The following is a 17,629-nucleotide window of genomic DNA, read 5'->3' on the forward strand; positions in this document are numbered from 1 at the left end:
GCTCACCGTGACCACCCAGACCCTTTCTCAACTCCTCCCTGAAAACCATGCAACACTCCTCCTTTTTCAGCTTCCACCATTTAGTCCTGTGCTCTGCCTTTGTCCTCTTCATCTTCCTTGTCACCAGAGTCATCCTACAGACCACCATCCTATGCTGTCTGGCTACACTCTCACCTACAACTACTTTGCAGTCACTGATCTCTTTCAGGTTACCTCATCTATACAAGATGTAGTCTACCTGCGTGCTCCTATCTCCGCTCTTATAAGTTACCCTATGTTCCTGTTTTTTTCTGGAAAAAGGTGTTCACTACAGCCATTTCCATCCTTTTTGCAAAATCTACCACCATCTGTCCCTCTGCATTCCTATCCTGGATACCAAATCTGCCCATCACGTCTTCATCCCCTCTATTGCCTTCGCCAACATGTCCATTGAAGTCTGCACCAATTACCACTCTCTCATTTCTGGGAATATTCTGCATCACTTCATCTAACTCATTCCAGAACTTCTCCTTCTCTTCAGATTCACATCCCACCTGCGGGGCATAGCCACTAACAACATTGAGCATCACACCTTCAATTTCCAATTTCAGACTCATAAGTCTATCTGACATTCTTTTCACCTCTTGGACGTTTCTAACAAACTCCTCCTTCAAGATAACTCCTATTCCATTTCTCTTCTTGTCAGTACCATAATAGTACAACTTAAAGCCTGCTTCTGAACTTCTAGCCTTACTACCCTTCCACCTGGTCTCGTGGACAAACAGTATATCCACCTTCCTTCTCTGCGTCATGTCGACCAACTCTACCTTTTCCTGTCATAGTCCCAATATTAAAAGTCCCTACTCTCCCTACTCCCTACTCCCAGGCTCTTTCCTTTCCTCCTCTCTCTCTGCTTCCAAACACGCACTCCTCTTCTTGTTCTTGTTCTTCGACCCAATAAAGCCAATAAAGCCACAATAAAGCCACTTAGTCAAAACAATTTTGACTAGATGGCTTTATCGTTAAAACCTTCAGCAGTAGGTGAAGACATTGTGTAGAATCACGTCCTCTTCAGCATATTTTAGCACCAGATACCAGGATTAAGAATTCCATGGTTATTTACAATATGTGCCAAAAATCTTGAACTTGGAAGATAAAAACTTTTTGACCAAATGCCTTTATCTTTCATTGTTGAGTCTGGATTTGAGTGAATTTATTCATTTTGTAGATTCTATATTTTGTAGAATTCTTTAATATTCAGCATATTTCAGCAAAAGACACAACCTCTAAAGAATTCCAAAGTTATTTACAACTTGTGCCATAAACATTTGACTTCGTGAGATAAACATTTTTGACCAAATGGCTTTATCTTTTAAATCTGCTGCTGGATTTCAGTAAATGTGACATATATTGTGTAGAATCATGGCCTTTTCAACATATTTTAGCACCAGACACCAGTTTTAAGAATTCACTTGTTATTTATAACTTGTTCCAAAAAGCTTCAACATCATGACATGAAGAGTTTTGACCAGATAGGTTTATGGTTTAAACCTTTGGGTAGATTTAGGTAAAGATGACATACTTTGTGTAGAATCACGTCATATTCAGCATAATTCAGCACCAGGCACCAGCATTAAGAATTCCAAGGTTATTTACAACCTGTGCCAATAATCTTAAACTTGGAAGATAAACACTTTTGGACCAAATGGGTTTATCTTTTAAAGATGTGGCTCCATATCAGTAACTGTCGCAGATATTGTGTAGAATCATGTCCTTTTCAACATATTTTAGCACCAGACACCAGTTTTCAATAATTCTCTTCTTGTTTAAAACTTGTTCTAAAAAACTTCAATTGGTAAGATAAACACTTGATGTCCAAATGGCTGGATTTCAGTAAATGTGACATATATTGTGTAGAATTACACCCTATTCAGCATATTCCAAAAACAGAGACCAGATTTAAATAATTACAAAGTAATTTATAACTTTTGCAAAAAACCTTCGACTTGTTGAGATACAAAATTTTGACCAAATGGCTTTATCTTTCAGACCTTCGGCTGCATTTAAATAAAGATGGCATATACTGTGCAGAATCACATCCTATTCAATATATTTAAACAATTACCAGCTTTAAATAATTCCAAAGTAATTTACAACTTGTTAAAAAAACTTTATTTTTGTGAGATTAATTTTTTTTTTTACCAAATGGCTTTATCTGTTATACCTGCAACATGAGATGTATACATTTGATATATATTGTGTAGGATAAAATCCTATTCAACATATCTCAACAAAAGAATCTAGCTTCAAAGAATTCCAAAGTAATTTAAAACTTGTTCCAAAAAATTCAATTTGGTGTGATAAACATTTTTGAATAAATAGCTTTGTGTTTCATTCTTTCGGCTGGGATTGAGTGAATTTATGCATTGTTTAGATTCTTCATTGTGTATAATCACATCCTTATCGGGAAATTTCAGCACCAGACACCAGCTTTAAAGAATTCCAGTTTTTTAATACCATTGCCAAAAACCTTAAAATTGGAAGATAAACACTTTTTGACCAAATGGCTTTATCTTTTGAAGATGCGACTCCATATCAGTAATTGTCACATGTATTGTGTAGAATCATGTCCTTTTCAACATATTTTAGCATCAGACACCAGTTTTAAAGAATTCCCTTCTTGTTTAAAACTTGTTCTAAAAAGCCTCAACTGGTGTGATAAAAACTTTATGTCCAAATGGGTTTATGTCTTAAACCTGCAGCTGGATTTCAGTAAATGTGACATATATTGTGTAGTATCACTTCATATTTAATATATTGCAGCACCAAACACCAGTTTTTAACAATTCACTTCTTATTCAAAACTTTTTTCAAAAATCTTCAACTTGGTGAGGTAAGAACTTTTCAACCAAATGCATTTATTGTTTAAACATCTGGCTGGATGCTAGTGAATCAGACATTAATTGTTTAGAATCACATCCTATTCAGCATATTTCAAAAACAGACACCAGTTTTGAAGAATTACAAAGTTATTTACAACTTTTGCAAAAAAACCCTCAACTGGCTGAGATAAAATATTGACCAAACGGCTTCATATTTCTAACTGTCGGCTGCATTTAAGTAAAGATGATATATACTGTGCAGAATCACATCCTGTTCAATAATTTTCAACCACAGGTGCCAGCTTTAAGGAATTCCAAAGTAATTTACAACTTGTTAAAAAACCTTCAATTTGGTGAAATAAAAAAAAAAAGACCAAATTGCTTTATCTACTAAACCTGCAACATGATATTTATATATTTGACATATTTTGTGTAAGTTCAAATCCTATTTAACATATTTCAAAAACAGAAACCAGCTTCAAAGAATTCCAAAGTAATTTACAACTTGTTCCAAAAACCTTCTATTTGGGTGATGAACATTTTTGAATAAATGGCTTTATCTTTCATTCTTGCGGCTGGATTTGAGTGAATTTATACACTGTTTAGATTCTGTATTGTGTATAATCACATCCTTATCGGGAAATTTGAGCTTCAGACACCAGCTTTAAAGAATTACAACTTGTGCCAAAAACTGTCAACTTGGTGAGATATTATATCCAAATGACTGCCAGATCTAGTGATCTGAGAGAAAGACCGGTGGTTAGAACTTCCTCCTTACACCTGCCATCGCTGGACTGACAGGATCTGACTGGACCGAGAAGGCCAAGGAGTAAACACCAAATTAACAGACTGAGTATGGTTTTGTCCATTAAAAGAAAGTAGATGTGGTTTATACTTTTGTCCGCGAAAAGAAAGTAGGTGTGGTTCATACTTTTTCCTTCAAAAGAAAGTAGACAGAGGTTTATACTTTTAGCCCTAAGAAAAGAAAGAACAGCAGGGTGCACTGGAATATATGTGTGTGTTGTCACTTCAAAGAGATTTTTATACTGACTAAAGTCAGTCTCTGAAGTAAGTGTAATTTTTAGGTTGTGGTTAAAATTGAGAAAGTTGGTTTGCAGTGACAGCTGTGTCTGCAGAATACTAGGTTCTATAGGAGCTTGGCACGGTCAAAGATCTCTGTGAACATTGTGACAGATAGTTAACCACAACAACCTGTAGTGTAAAAAAAATGGGAAACTATTGTAGTAGTAAAAATGAAAAAGCCTTGGAAGGGGATGTGAAGTTCATGCACAAATTGGATCCAGATGATATAAAATATTAAAGAAAATGGAAAAAGAAATACATCTGGGATGGAAAATTAAGATTAGCATCATTAAAAACTTATGGATGAACACGAAAAATGCAAAAACAAGAAAAAGAGTGACAAAAAGTTTGACGAAGTGAAAAAAGTTGAAAAATGGATTAAACAAGCCACGAAACGAACACAAAGTATTCAAAAGAAGAAAAAAAGAACAAATTAAAGATCAGAGTAAAGAAACTATGTTTGTGCAGAAGGAAGATAATGGAACAGCCGTCAAAGCTGTGATGCAGCAACCCCCACCACTGGAGATGCCACAAGGCGCAGTGGGAGGGGTTCCAGAGCCATTATACCCAGATCTTAAAAAGCTGCCAGCATATGAGGACATACACAAAGACAAACAAGAACAAGTAAAAGTAAAACCAACACATCCATACAAAACACGGAGAAAGAACCTTAACAAAAGTTATATTGTAGATGAGGCCAAATTATATCCTATCATACAATTTCCGAATCCACACGATGCGGAAAACCCCCATGTGTAAAGATATCACATACTGAGGTAAAAGAAGCTGCAGATAATGGCTGGGGGCCATTCCAAGATGCAGTTTTCCATCTAGCTGAGTCATAGAGTTTGATTGGATTGGAGTTAGAACAAATATTCAAACTTGTCTTTCTATTAAAATGGGCAAGATATCGAGGTGATTACAAAGGAGGAAATCTCCAACAAGAGATTTGTTAACATCCAATAGATGGTCCTATGGTTGGAAATTATCTGGCTGCTGTACAAGCAGTATTAAATAGAGCAAGACCACTGCATGCAGCCACCGCAGCCCATGCACAGTAAGCAGCATGCAAACAAGAAACAGGAGAAACTGTTACACAGTTTCAATTCCGCAATGAAGGGAAATTTGGAAACCATAGTGGATTAGAATTCAATGAGCAGGATAATTCTCCTTACCAACTACATCTGAAACTTGGTCTGCTGAGAGGACCACCGAGGAGCTCCACTGAATGCCACAGGAGGTCTTTCCTACCTGAGGCGATCAGACTTTTTAATTCCTCTCCCTTCAGCCACAGGGAATCTCAAAATCTTTGTACTTAAGACCTTAAGACACTTTATAGCCTTGACTTGCTACTTAGACACTTCATAGTTTTATTTGTATTTCTTACTCTCCCCACCTTTTTTTTTATACTGTTTACACAATTTCCTACTAGTATTTATTATTGTTATGTTTTACTTGAAGCTCTGGCACAACAATTTCCTTCGGGATAAATAAAGTTGTTCTTATTGTTAACTGAGAAATATACTCTCAATTATTTTCCGTTTTATTTCCCGGTCTGTCTGTCGTGTTTTTATTTGCTTGAAAATAAACTTAACTTCTTCCAGTTCTGCAAAGCAAGAGATGTCTCACACATATTATTCCTCCGTAAAAGACCCAGCCGGTATTGAGGGGTAACACGCAGATCTACTGCACAGATAACCTCTGACAACAGGTTACGGGCCCAGGAAACCCCCAAAGACGGCTGAAGACAGTTTGGAGCCGCTGAGAAGAGCGACGATACTGCGAACTCGGCGTGAAGGTTAGCTTGATTAGCTAGCAGCTGCTAACAGTGCTACCACGTGCTCTAACTAGCAAGGCATGGAGCGGCCAAGTAGATGGTCACGGCTAGTTTTTACCGGAGATGAGAAGCAGTATGAACTCTGGGAGACAAAATTCTTGGCCTACATGCGGCTGCAGGGGCTCAAAGACACAATTCTGAGTGAAACTCCAGAATTTGATGACGATGACGAGGAGGCGAAGGACAAGGAGCAGAATGAAATGGCCTATGCCCAGCTGATCCAGTTTTTAGATGACAAAAGTCTAGGCCTGGTCATGCGCGAAGCTGCAGATGATGGGAGAAAGGCACTGAAGATGCTACGAGAGTATTATGCAGGTAAAGGGAAGCCTCGCATTATAAACCTGTATACTGACCTGACAAAACTGCAGAAAGGAAGCAGTGAAAGCGTAACAGACTTTGTGATTAGGGCAGAGACTATAATCACGGCGCTAAGAAATGCAGAGGAAGTCATGAGTGATGATCTTCTCATAGCTATGGTGCTAAAGGGACTTCCAGAATCGTTCAAACCATTTGCAGTTCATGTGACTCAAAGTGAAGAAAAGCTCAAATTTGCTGATTTTAAAACGAGATTGCGTTCACATGAAGACACTGAAAAACTCTGCGCTCATGTGTCAGATAATGCTATGAAAGTGAACACGAAAGTAAATGACACTCTGAGGGGCAATGACAAAAACACAATGGCGGATATGGTGTGCTTTAAATGTGGTGTGAAGGGGCACAAAGCAAGAACATGCCAAAGAAGACAGTGGTGCGGTTTTTGCAAAAGCTCGACGCACAGAGATGCAAACTGCAGGCGTCGTCTAACAAGTGAACAAGCGAGACAAGCTGCAGAGGGAGAGGGCAACACATCGTATGTTTTCTTGACCGAAGACCGGGGAGCGGACATCGTTCCAGAGCGTGGTGTGAAGATGAAAGGCCTAATGGTGGACGCTACTTCCCACATCATCACAGATGAGACAAAGTTCAAGAGCTTCGATGAGACTTTCAGAGCTGACACACACCATGTTGAGCTGGTAGACGGGACCAAGTGTCAAGGCGTGGGGAAGCAGCGGGGAGAGGCAGAGGTGATCCTCATTGACAGCAGAGGACGTCACCACACAGCAACACTGAGAAACGCGCTGTTCATCCCTTCCTATCCACAGGACATTTTATCTGTGATGGCCGCTACAGCAAGCGGAGCAACGGTAATCTTCAATGTAGGAAAAGACATGGTCAAAATGAGTGACGGTACTGTATTTCCTATTAATGTGCAGAACAAACTTTACTACCTATCTACAGCAGATGAAAGTAATGACAAATGCAAAGGGTGTTTTGATTTACAAACATGGCATGAAATTTTCGGCCATTTTAATTATAGCGATGTACAAAAGTTGACAAAAGTGGTTGATGGTATGGTAATCAAAGGGACAACTGAAAAACCTGTATCACCATGTGAAGTGTGTATTCAAGGGAAGTTTGTGCAGATCAGAAACAGAGAGCCTGATGCAAGAGCAACAGAGGTGTTTGATTTAATGCATACAGATCTGGGAGGGCCAGTAGATCCCATATCTATAGATGGACACAGATTTGCATTGTCGTTTACTGATGATTATTCCAGTACAATTTTTGTGGACTTTCTCAAACAAAAGAGTGATACAGTGAGTGCCACAGAGAGATTCTTAGCAGACACTGCCCCTTATGGGAAGATTAAGTGTATGAGATCTGACAATGGTACTGAGTTTATGTCAAAAGAGTACCAAGGACTAATGACTAAACGGGGTATTAGACATAAAACGTCAGCGCCATACTCACCACACCAAAACGGGACAGCAGAGACAAACTTTATTCGGACTTTATTCGACATGGCGTGGTGCATGTTACTAGGTAGCAACCTACCCAAAACATTGTGGACCTATGTAGTGCAGACAGCAGCAGTGGTCAAGAACCGATGCTTTAATAATTCAATAAGCAGACGGCTTACTTTATGTTGACGGGAAACAAAACCAAATGTGTCACAAATGCAAAAGTTTGGTGCTGTGTGCTATGCCTACAAGCACAACAAAAAGAAACTTGACTCATGAGGTGAGAAGGTAATTTTCATTGGATATGACAAAAATAGTCCAGCTTATTTTGTTTATTATCCAAATAGTGAAAGAGTACTAAAACACAGACTGCTAAAATTTGTCATCTCCAGAGCAATAAACCCAGATTGAGATAAGCTTAGACCAGGATGATGATCATCAGTTAGACTCAGGGAGACCAAACAGAAAGTCACATACAGAGGAAAGAGTGCAGGAACATATGGAAATGGGCAGCCCTGTATCTGACCGTGACACAGCCAACAAGTGCAGACAATGTGAGACAATCAACTAGAACCAAAAAGAAGCCCAGTTACTTAAATGGTTATGTGACTTGGGCTATTGACGATGACCAAGTGTTCACTAACATTGACTACTGTTATAGACTGGCGTGTGGTGTCCCACAGACATTTAAAGAGGCAAGGAGTTCACTTAATGCTGACAAGTGGATGAAAGCTATGGACGAAGAGATGGGGTCATTGAGAGAGAACAACATTTACCCTAACACAGCTAACCCAAGGCAAGTGTGCAGTAGGGGGAGGGTGGGTGTATGCACTAAAAAGAAATTAAGATAGCACAAACAAATATAAAGCTCATGGCTGGCTGGCAGGCTGGCTGGCTGGCAGGCAGGCAGGCAGGCAGGCAGGCAGGCAGGCAGGCAGGCAGGCAGGCAGGCAGGCAGGCAGGCAGGCAGGCAGGCAGACAGAGCGTGCCGCTGCCCTTTATAGGGATCTTGATTAGCGGCATCTACTGCAGCTGGCGCAGATTACAAATCGGGATCAGGTGTGAAACCCTGACAACGACACCAAATGGACGTAAAGACAGCCTATCTTCATGCACCCATAGATTGTGAGCTCTATTTAGAACAACCAGAAGGGTATGAAGTAACAAATACAAAACAGAAGCTAATGTGTAAACTCGAAAAGTCACTATACGGCCTTAAACAGGCAGGTCGTGATTGGAATCTGATGCTCCATTCTTACTTGATTGACAATGACTTTATTCAGAATGAAGCAGATCATTGTGTCTATGTCAACGAAAACCAAAATGACAAAGTCATCATCATAATATGGGTAGATGATTTAATCATAGCTGTGAGTGATGAGGAAGTAATGACAGAGGTGAAAATCTTGCTGACAGCTAGATTTAAAATTATTTTCTGGGTATTGATTTTGATCAGTCAGAGGAGTGTGTTAAGATGTCACAAAGAGAATATGTGGAAAGGTAGCCCTACAGTATTGTCCAACACAAGAGATGCTGGCAGATGTTATGACAAAGCCTGCATCACAGTTTGAGTTGTTGAATTTTTCAAAGTTGAGTATTTTATTTTGATGTAAATGGGCAAAGATACCAATAATATGAGAGCAAGTGGGGGTGCTGTTAACTGAGAAATATGCTCTCAATTATTTTCCGTTTCATTTTGAAGGGCCAGTCCCAGCTTCCGGTCTGTCCGTTGTGTTTTTATTTGCTTGAAAATAAACGTAACCTCTTCCAGTTCTGCAAAGCATGAGACGTGTCACACATATTATTCCTCCGTAAAAGACCAAGCCGGTATTGAGGGGTAACACGCAGATCTACTGCTCAGATAACCTCTGACAACAGTTCTTATTCTTATATGTCTGATTGATTGGTAAACAGAGACAGTAGAAAATGTTATGGTGTATGCAAAGGCATGCGGAGGAATTACAAACAGCCAAAGAAACATCAGTTTATGTAATGGAAGATGATGATGATGATGAAGGATTGGTAATGTTTCAAGGAGGTCGTAGAGGACAAAGACCCCAGAGAGGGAGTACAGGAAGAATTAGATATCAGAGTGGAATTGAGAAAAGACAAAATAGACAGAGATGACTCATGTTGGCATTGTGGTAAAACAGGCCATTGGTCACGACAGTGTGGGCAAGAGCACCCTTACCAAGTGCACGCACCCCAACTCATTCAGGTGATGATGATGAAGAAGAGGAAGGACTAGAAAGTATAAATATAGCAAGTGCATGGGAACTACTGAATAATTTGACAGTAAAACTCTACATGAATTTGGAAGTTAATGGAGTCTTAACAGAATTCCTGTGTGATACAGGAGCTTGCAAAACAGTTTTGACAAGAGCACTTCCAAAAATAAAATATTCAAACACAAAGATAAAAGTTCAAAGTGCCCATGGACACAGCAAAACACAAAAACTCACTGAAAAGATTAATATGACACATCCAAATACAAGCCGATCATGCCAAGTACAGATAATCATTGATCCAAGCAGTGGTGGGCTGTCAGGGCCTGCAAGGCCTTCTCTGCTGGCCCTAAGAAATATCTGAATCACAAACGTTAATTATATTTTATCCATGAATTTTTATTAAATAATTCCAAATGGTCGGTTCACTTCCTTTCATAGCTTTTCCCCTGGTTGTGCCGCTTCCAGACATATACTTTCATATTAACAATCACATTCCAGCCATAATCTGTTGTCAGGCAGGGTCAAAGTCAAAGGAATCTGCCTGTTGGGGGGCCTGCACAATCAGTTCTGCAAGCCCTTTACGCAAATAATAAGTGTTGATGACGTTGTTGCTTCAACCAATTAGATTTTGAGTTGGCGACATCAAAGCCTTCTAGCAGGCCATAGCAACATCAGCATATTCACACCCTCTGATTGCATAGTCAGAGAGTGGACAAGTGTATTAACGAGGAGAAGCGTACTCGCAAGCTGCGGACAGAAATATAGTTGTGTTTGTTTAATATTGGCATTGTCAACCCACAATGGCTGCAGGAGGAGAAGAAACGGATTCAGTTGCTCATATATTGTTAAAACTGTTTTCTAGATGGAGTTTTGAAGAAAAGCTGGGCATAGTAAAGAAAGCTTGGGTAACTCATAAGCTAGCGAACCTGTCACAACCAGGAAAAGGATTTGTTCGACATTTTCAAACCACAAACTACGACCGGTACCCCTGGGTCACAGGCTCCGAGTGTCACGACTCATTGGGTCCCCGGGCAAGCGGCACAGCAATCACAGCAATTATCCTCTGCACCTGGTGACCACACCGCACCAGGGAATAATCCCGCTAAACAGGCCTGAGTATAAAGGCGGACCCAAAGGTTCAGTCATTGTCTGATCTCATTAGGATAAGAAGTTCGTATTGTCCTCATCGCCACTTGTGTAGAAAGTCCCGGACTGAAAACCAATTAAACTACCTGCAATCCTACGTGCCTGTGTCTTTTTTTCAAAGAAGATGAGTTCAGCTGAGAGCAACTATGATATTGGGAATAGAGAGCTCCTGGCCATCAAGTTGGCTTTAGAAGAGTGGCGCCACTGGGTTGAGGGCGTTACCAACATCACTATCAGCCCAAGCAGCTGAAGTTATAGCATTGATAGAAACCTGCCAAGTAGCAGAAGGGATTGATGTAACAATTTACACTGATTGCCAATATGCCTATTCCACACTCTTTGTATTTGCAAAAATGTGGCAACAGCGAGGCATGGTGACGACTACAGGAAAAACAGTGACGCATGCAGCACTCTTAAGAAAACTGCTAGAAGTTATACTGCTCCCACGAAAATTAGAAGTAGTAAAATACAGAGCACATCACTCAGGAACAGATGATTTTACAAAAGGAAATGCCTTTGCTGACAAAATAGCAAAGGAAACAGAAAAACAAAAATACAGCATGCATGCTGAAAAACTATCTACCGCACCATCGTTAATTGACAATGATGTACTAAAAGATGCTCAGGAGAATGCGTCAGCTGCTGAAAGACAATCCTGGCTCAAGAGAGGAGCAACAGACTTCAATGGAATTTTGATGATAAATGAAAATGACCCATGGGCCTTGCCGTGTGTCAACAGGAGGGATGGAGGTACTTACGTCAAAACACTTCTATACCATTATCCTAAATTCCTACTTAAAAAATTTGTGTGCACAATGTATAACATGCTTTAAAAATAATACTCAAGGAAACTAAGAACAAAGAAAGGAAGGTTTCCAGATCCACAATATCCTTTAGAAGTGATGGACATGGATTTTATTGAATTCAATTCTGTAGGAAAATATAGATATTGTTTGGTAATGATTGACAGCCACAGCAAATGGGTGGAAATTGCAACTATGACAGCGCAAAGACCAGACATCCCCCTCCCTTTTTTTGATATTTAATGTATTTTATTTCCTGAGTTAGCAACTTGCTCCTTTCCTCTCACTCACTGTTCGTAAGTATGTAGTACCACATTCCACCACAGGATGGCGTGAAACCAACTGTGATTAGTTTGCCGAGACGCGGTCACAGCATTAGTTCAGTGCTGTGTCGGCAGCAAAGAGGTTGGACGCCAGTAATGTGGCTAATGTCTGCGTTACAGGTAAAGAGTTATAACGACACGTAAATAGGTAAAAACGAGCGAAAGAGTCCCGGTGAAGTGAGTGAATGGCCGTTTAACTTGTAGGGTTGAGGTCAGCAGTAGCTTGGCTAGTGCTAATAGCATGCGATCGCTAGCCGCTAGCTAACTGTAGCCTCGTGGCGGGACTACTGTGTATTGGAGACGAGTGTCGGTTTGGAATGTGTGTAAATGTACGTGTACAGAGGGGAAATGGGAGCAATTGCTATACTGGTTTTGTAAATAAGGAAAAGTGTGATTAGTTTGCCGAGACACGGTCACAGCATTACAAAAGCTGATGCAGAAGCTGTAGTTAATCCTATCTGTAAATACATTCTGCCAACCCATGGCATACTGCAGAGAATAAATGAAGTAGTACACAATGGGTCAAGTTATGGACATTGACTTAAAGAGACATTGTTCTTATCATCCACAAACTGCAGGGTTAGTGGAAAGAACAAATGAAACAGTAAAAAACAGACTAAGAAAATGTATGGAACATACAGGAAAGACATGGCGAGAGTGCATATATATGGTAAAAATGTATATGCACATAGTTACCACAGTGAATGGTTTGACACCATTATAGATAATACATGGTGGACCATTCAGGTTACCGATGACACATCCAGACCTAGAGAAGGCCCACACAGAAGAAACTTAGTGGAATACATTAGAAATACACTAAGGCAACGAGATGTAACAGACGCAAATGATCTGCCTGAATCTCAATCTGCTCCACAGGTGAAGGTCCGAGTTGGTGATTGGATCTTCGTGAAAGTCATAAAGAGAAGCTGTTGGAGTTCAGCACGCTGGGAAGGACCATTCCAAGTACTTCTGACCACGCCGACTGCAGTGAAAACTGCGGAACGATCCACTTGGATTCATAATCACACTGTAAGGTACTCCCTGTTGATCCTACTAACACTGGCTAGTGGGGAAGGCTGACTACAAAGGGGAGTAAGAAGGATAGTCTTACTCGTCTCAAGGCATCGGCTGCATTAGTGAAGAAACCACCAGATCCCTAACCGTTTAGGTTGGAAGGGTCCAGGATGAGCCAGCCAAAACAGGAGCACCCAACCCAGCAGGAGAAGGCAGAGACAAACAATGACAAGTCTGATGAGTAAAGAAGGGCCTATCTCAAACTTATTAAGAACTATGAAATGAGAACAATGCTCCTCACTGTAACAGTCTCTGGTGGAAATTGATAAATATAACAGCAGGAGACCAAACTGATTGTTATGTTTGTACTGTAATGCCACTATCAGTGTCTCCTAACCCGTCTATACAACCTCATCCAACTAATGAAAGTGAAACCTTGTCCATAATATGGGTGTATTCCCAAGGACCGAATCAGAGATTTTGAATTTTTCAGAATATAACAAATACCTCAGTCCTTCCCTTTCTGCCTTACAATCCATCAAATTGGCGATTACCAGCAATTATTCTATGGCAACCAACAGAACTGTCATTGAGGGATTCATTCTAATTAAAATGAAAAAGACACCACCATTTTGCATGAAACGACAGTGTGGTAAAAAGGATCATTATCTGGGCCAACTTAAGTGTGACACTGTGCTAAATATGGAAACGGATAGACTAGTTAGGAAAACTTATGACTCCTATAGTAATAGTATATGTGAGGTTGGAAAGTGGGGAATGGATGCGTGCGCCATGAATCTGACTGCCCTCAAGCCATTATTGAAACAATATTCAGTATTGAAACAAACCTCACCAAATTTGGTATTCCACCATGGAGGATTTTCGTATTCCCACATAAATACGGTTATCCATGCCCAAAAACACATGTATGGATTTGTGGCAGATGAACATTTCTGTATCTGCCCCAACACTGGTGTGGCACATGCAATTTGGGCTGATTAGGAAGCGCCATGACTTTTATACCAGAGCATAACATGACTCATGGCATACAACCCATTAGGCCAGGGGTGGGCAATTATTTTTTCCATGGGGCCACATAAGAAACATAAAATATTGTGGAGGGCCGGGCCAAAAGGCTGAACTCAATTCTGCATAATATTAATTGTATTTCTTTATAAAAAGCAGTAAATAGCACTGTTTTGACAAGCTGGCAAGAGTATATGTTAAAGTTAAGCAATGAAAAAATGAGGTTGCCTTACAAAAATGTATTCATTCAAATTTCTCAGCACAATGGTAGACAAAATTTAAACAATTTTTACTATTTGTGACTCATATTAGTGAACATTTTCAGTCACGTTCACTTCAAAACACATTTTGAGTTCCATATTGACTGTCACTGAACTGTGATTTTGAGAAAAAGGGTCCCAGTTCACTGTCATCTGGTGCCTTAACATGCCTACATTTGTGGTCTAACTACCTCATTTGGTGTTTTAAAGTTCTTTTTTCTTGTTCAGTGAGAGAAATCTAATCTCTGCTGGGCTTTAACGAGTGCATCTAAGTCAGGTTGAATGTCTGAAGTGGAGATGTGAAGCACAGCTGACAGATGATCATCAGTGAGAGGATCTATACCTGGATTTTGTAAACTTCATCATTGAAAATGTTTGTTCACAAATGTAGGTAGAGCCAAAGAGAACAAACATCTTCTGAGCATGTCTCCTAATGTTTGGAAAGTTCTCCTTGAGAGAAGAGTAGAAATCCAGCAGAGATCCTGACTTAAAGTGCTCTGCCAGTACTACATCAGACTGCAGGTCAATGAGTTCCAGCTGAAAATCACTGAGTGCATCCTCCACACTGAAGGTAAAGGGAGAAGAAATCATGTGCATGTCATCCTCCATTGCTCTAAGATCCTCAAGTCGCCTTGAAAACTCACCATACATTGCTCCTCACATGGATGAGTACCTGCAGAGATTATCAGCTGATGGTGTGACTTCTTTCAGGGTCAGCATGTGAGTGAGAGTGTTGCTCTCCTGTTGTCTTGAAAGCAACTGTATCTTTCTCATGAAAGCCTTCACCAGGCTGTGCATTTCATGCACAAAAAGGCCCTTGCCTTGCAGCTTGGTGTTCAGTTCATTCATCAGTGCAGTCACATCAACAGCAAATGCAAATCTGCCATCCTGTCCTCATCTGCAAGCTCTGGGATGGCCTTGCCTTTTGTCTCACAAAACTCCTGGATTTCTGCTTTCAGATCCCAGCCATCTCACAGAAGTGTGGTAGCCAATGTCACTGTGCTCACTCTCATGCTCCTCCAGAAGTGTTATAAACTGTCTGTGATTCAGTGCCCGCGCCCTGATGAAGTTAACTATTATAGTAACAACATCGATAACATGGTTAATTTTTAGCACTGATGTGCACAACACATGTTGTTGTAAAATACAATGTAAAAATACCAATTTCTGATCAGGGTCAATTTCAGTCACTTTATCCTGCATGCGTTTTCAAAGTCCGACATTTTTCCCTGTAAGATTTGGACAACCGTCCTTGGTGACACCTGCCAGTCTGTCCCATTTCAGTCCCAACGTGTCCATACAAGCATTTACCTCAGTGAAGAGATCGCTCCCTGTCGTCATCCCTTTTAACGACCGCATTGCTGCCAGCTCCTCCATCATCTTGAAGTCCGGCGCTATCCCACGGAGAAATACGAGTAGCTGGGCTGTGTCGCGGACATCACAACTCTCGTCCAAAGCCAAGGAGAAAACGTCAAAACTTGGCACTTCACGTTGCAGCTGTAGCTCCAGATTCCCCGCAATGTCCTCGATCCTTCTCGCCACGGTTCGCCTGGACAGCGGGACTTGCTCAAATGCCGCTTTTTTTTCAGGGCATATTAGTGCTGCAGAGTCTACCAAGCACTCTTTCACGAACTCCCCCTCTGCGAATGGCTTGCTGTTTTTGGCTATTTTGTGGGATATCACAAAGCTGGTCTTGGTTGCTAGATCCCTGGATGTATGAAGCTTGGTAAAAAAGCCTTGCTGCGTTTGCAGCTTAGCTAGCAAAGCTTCCGATGTCCGCGTTCTTTCGTCATCAGTCAGGTTTTCATATTTCTCTGCATGTTTCGTCTGGTAATGCCGACTCAAATTGTAGTCCTTAAACACGGCGATCTGCTCCCCGCAAACTAAACACACAGCTTTACCTCCAACTTAAGTAAATAAATACTTAGCTGTCCAATTTTTGTTGAAAATCCTACATTCGGCATCTACCTTTTTTTTTTTAGCCTGAGCGGACATTTTTGAGGGTGAAAGTTGTCTTGTGATTCAATCGCGCGCATGTCTTGATATACGCATTACGTCATTATGTGCGTGAATAAAAAAGAAAAACAACAACTTCAGAATAAAAGCAGTGCAGCTTTAGCCCATGAATGAGGTGAAATTAGAAAGTATGTTTATTTTGTAATTTCCAATTAACCTTACACTGGCAGTCAGAGTCAACCAAAGGTATGTGGCCCGGGCCATACATTGCCCAGGTCTGTCATACAGGCCCGTCAGTGCCATCCCGCAGGCCGGATGTGGCCCGTGGGCCATACAATGCCCAGGTCTGTTATACAAGGTATGCTCAGGCATTTCCTACAAAGGACCAAAAGTCAGTTACAGTTGCCAAAGTATTGTGGGAAAGTACTTTGTTCATTATGGACTACCCGCTAGAATACATTCAGACCAAGGTAGAGATTTTGAAAGCCGCCGTATAAAAGAACTCTTATCCATGCTTGGAGTAAGAAAGTCGCGCACCTCACCTTATCATCCGCAAGGTGATGCTCAACCAGAACATTTCAACAGAACACTTCTCTCAATGCTTGGAACTCTTGAAAATGTGCAGAAACAAAACTGGAGTCAACATATCAGTCAGTTAGTACATGCGTATAACTGCACTAAAAATTAGTCCACTGGATATTCCCCATACTACTTAATGTTCGGGCGCAATGCCAGATTGCCTGTTGACCTCTGTTTTGGTACAGCTCTCGACGGTAATTCAGAGACGTCTCACCTACGGTATGTGGACAAAATGAGAAAAGAACTCCAAAAAGCTTACCATTTAGCTGCAGAGTGTGCAACCAAGAGCCATCTGAGAAACAAAACCTGTTATGATCAACGAGTAAGAGACCAACCTCTACAAGAAGGAGACCGAGTCCTCGTAAGAAATGTTGGCCTCACTGGGAAACATAAACTACAAGATAGATGGAAATCCACACCCTATATTGTGATTAAAAAGTTTTCCAACTTACCTGTAGACAGAGTCAAACCCGAACAAGGAACTGGAAGTGTCAAAACTCTACACAGAGACCACCTTCTACAAATTGGTTATCTTGTCAGGATTCCCGATAATTCTGAACAAACTAAAAGAGTCAGAACACCAGTTACCAGGAGACAACATACCCTAAGACATCAAACACATCACCAAAATAATCAGACATCTGACATCTCTTCAAACTCTGAATCTGAGTATGAGCGTGTCTACGAGTGCCCAACCTATGATAAGGTCAGGAAACCACTGTCCATACC

The sequence above is a fragment of the Fistularia commersonii genome, chromosome 24 (genome assembly GCF_037954325.1).
Source record: "Fistularia commersonii isolate RoL2024-O1a breed Wild chromosome 24, RoL_Fcom_v1.0, whole genome shotgun sequence".
Lineage (NCBI taxonomy): Eukaryota > Metazoa > Chordata > Actinopteri > Syngnathiformes > Fistulariidae > Fistularia > Fistularia commersonii.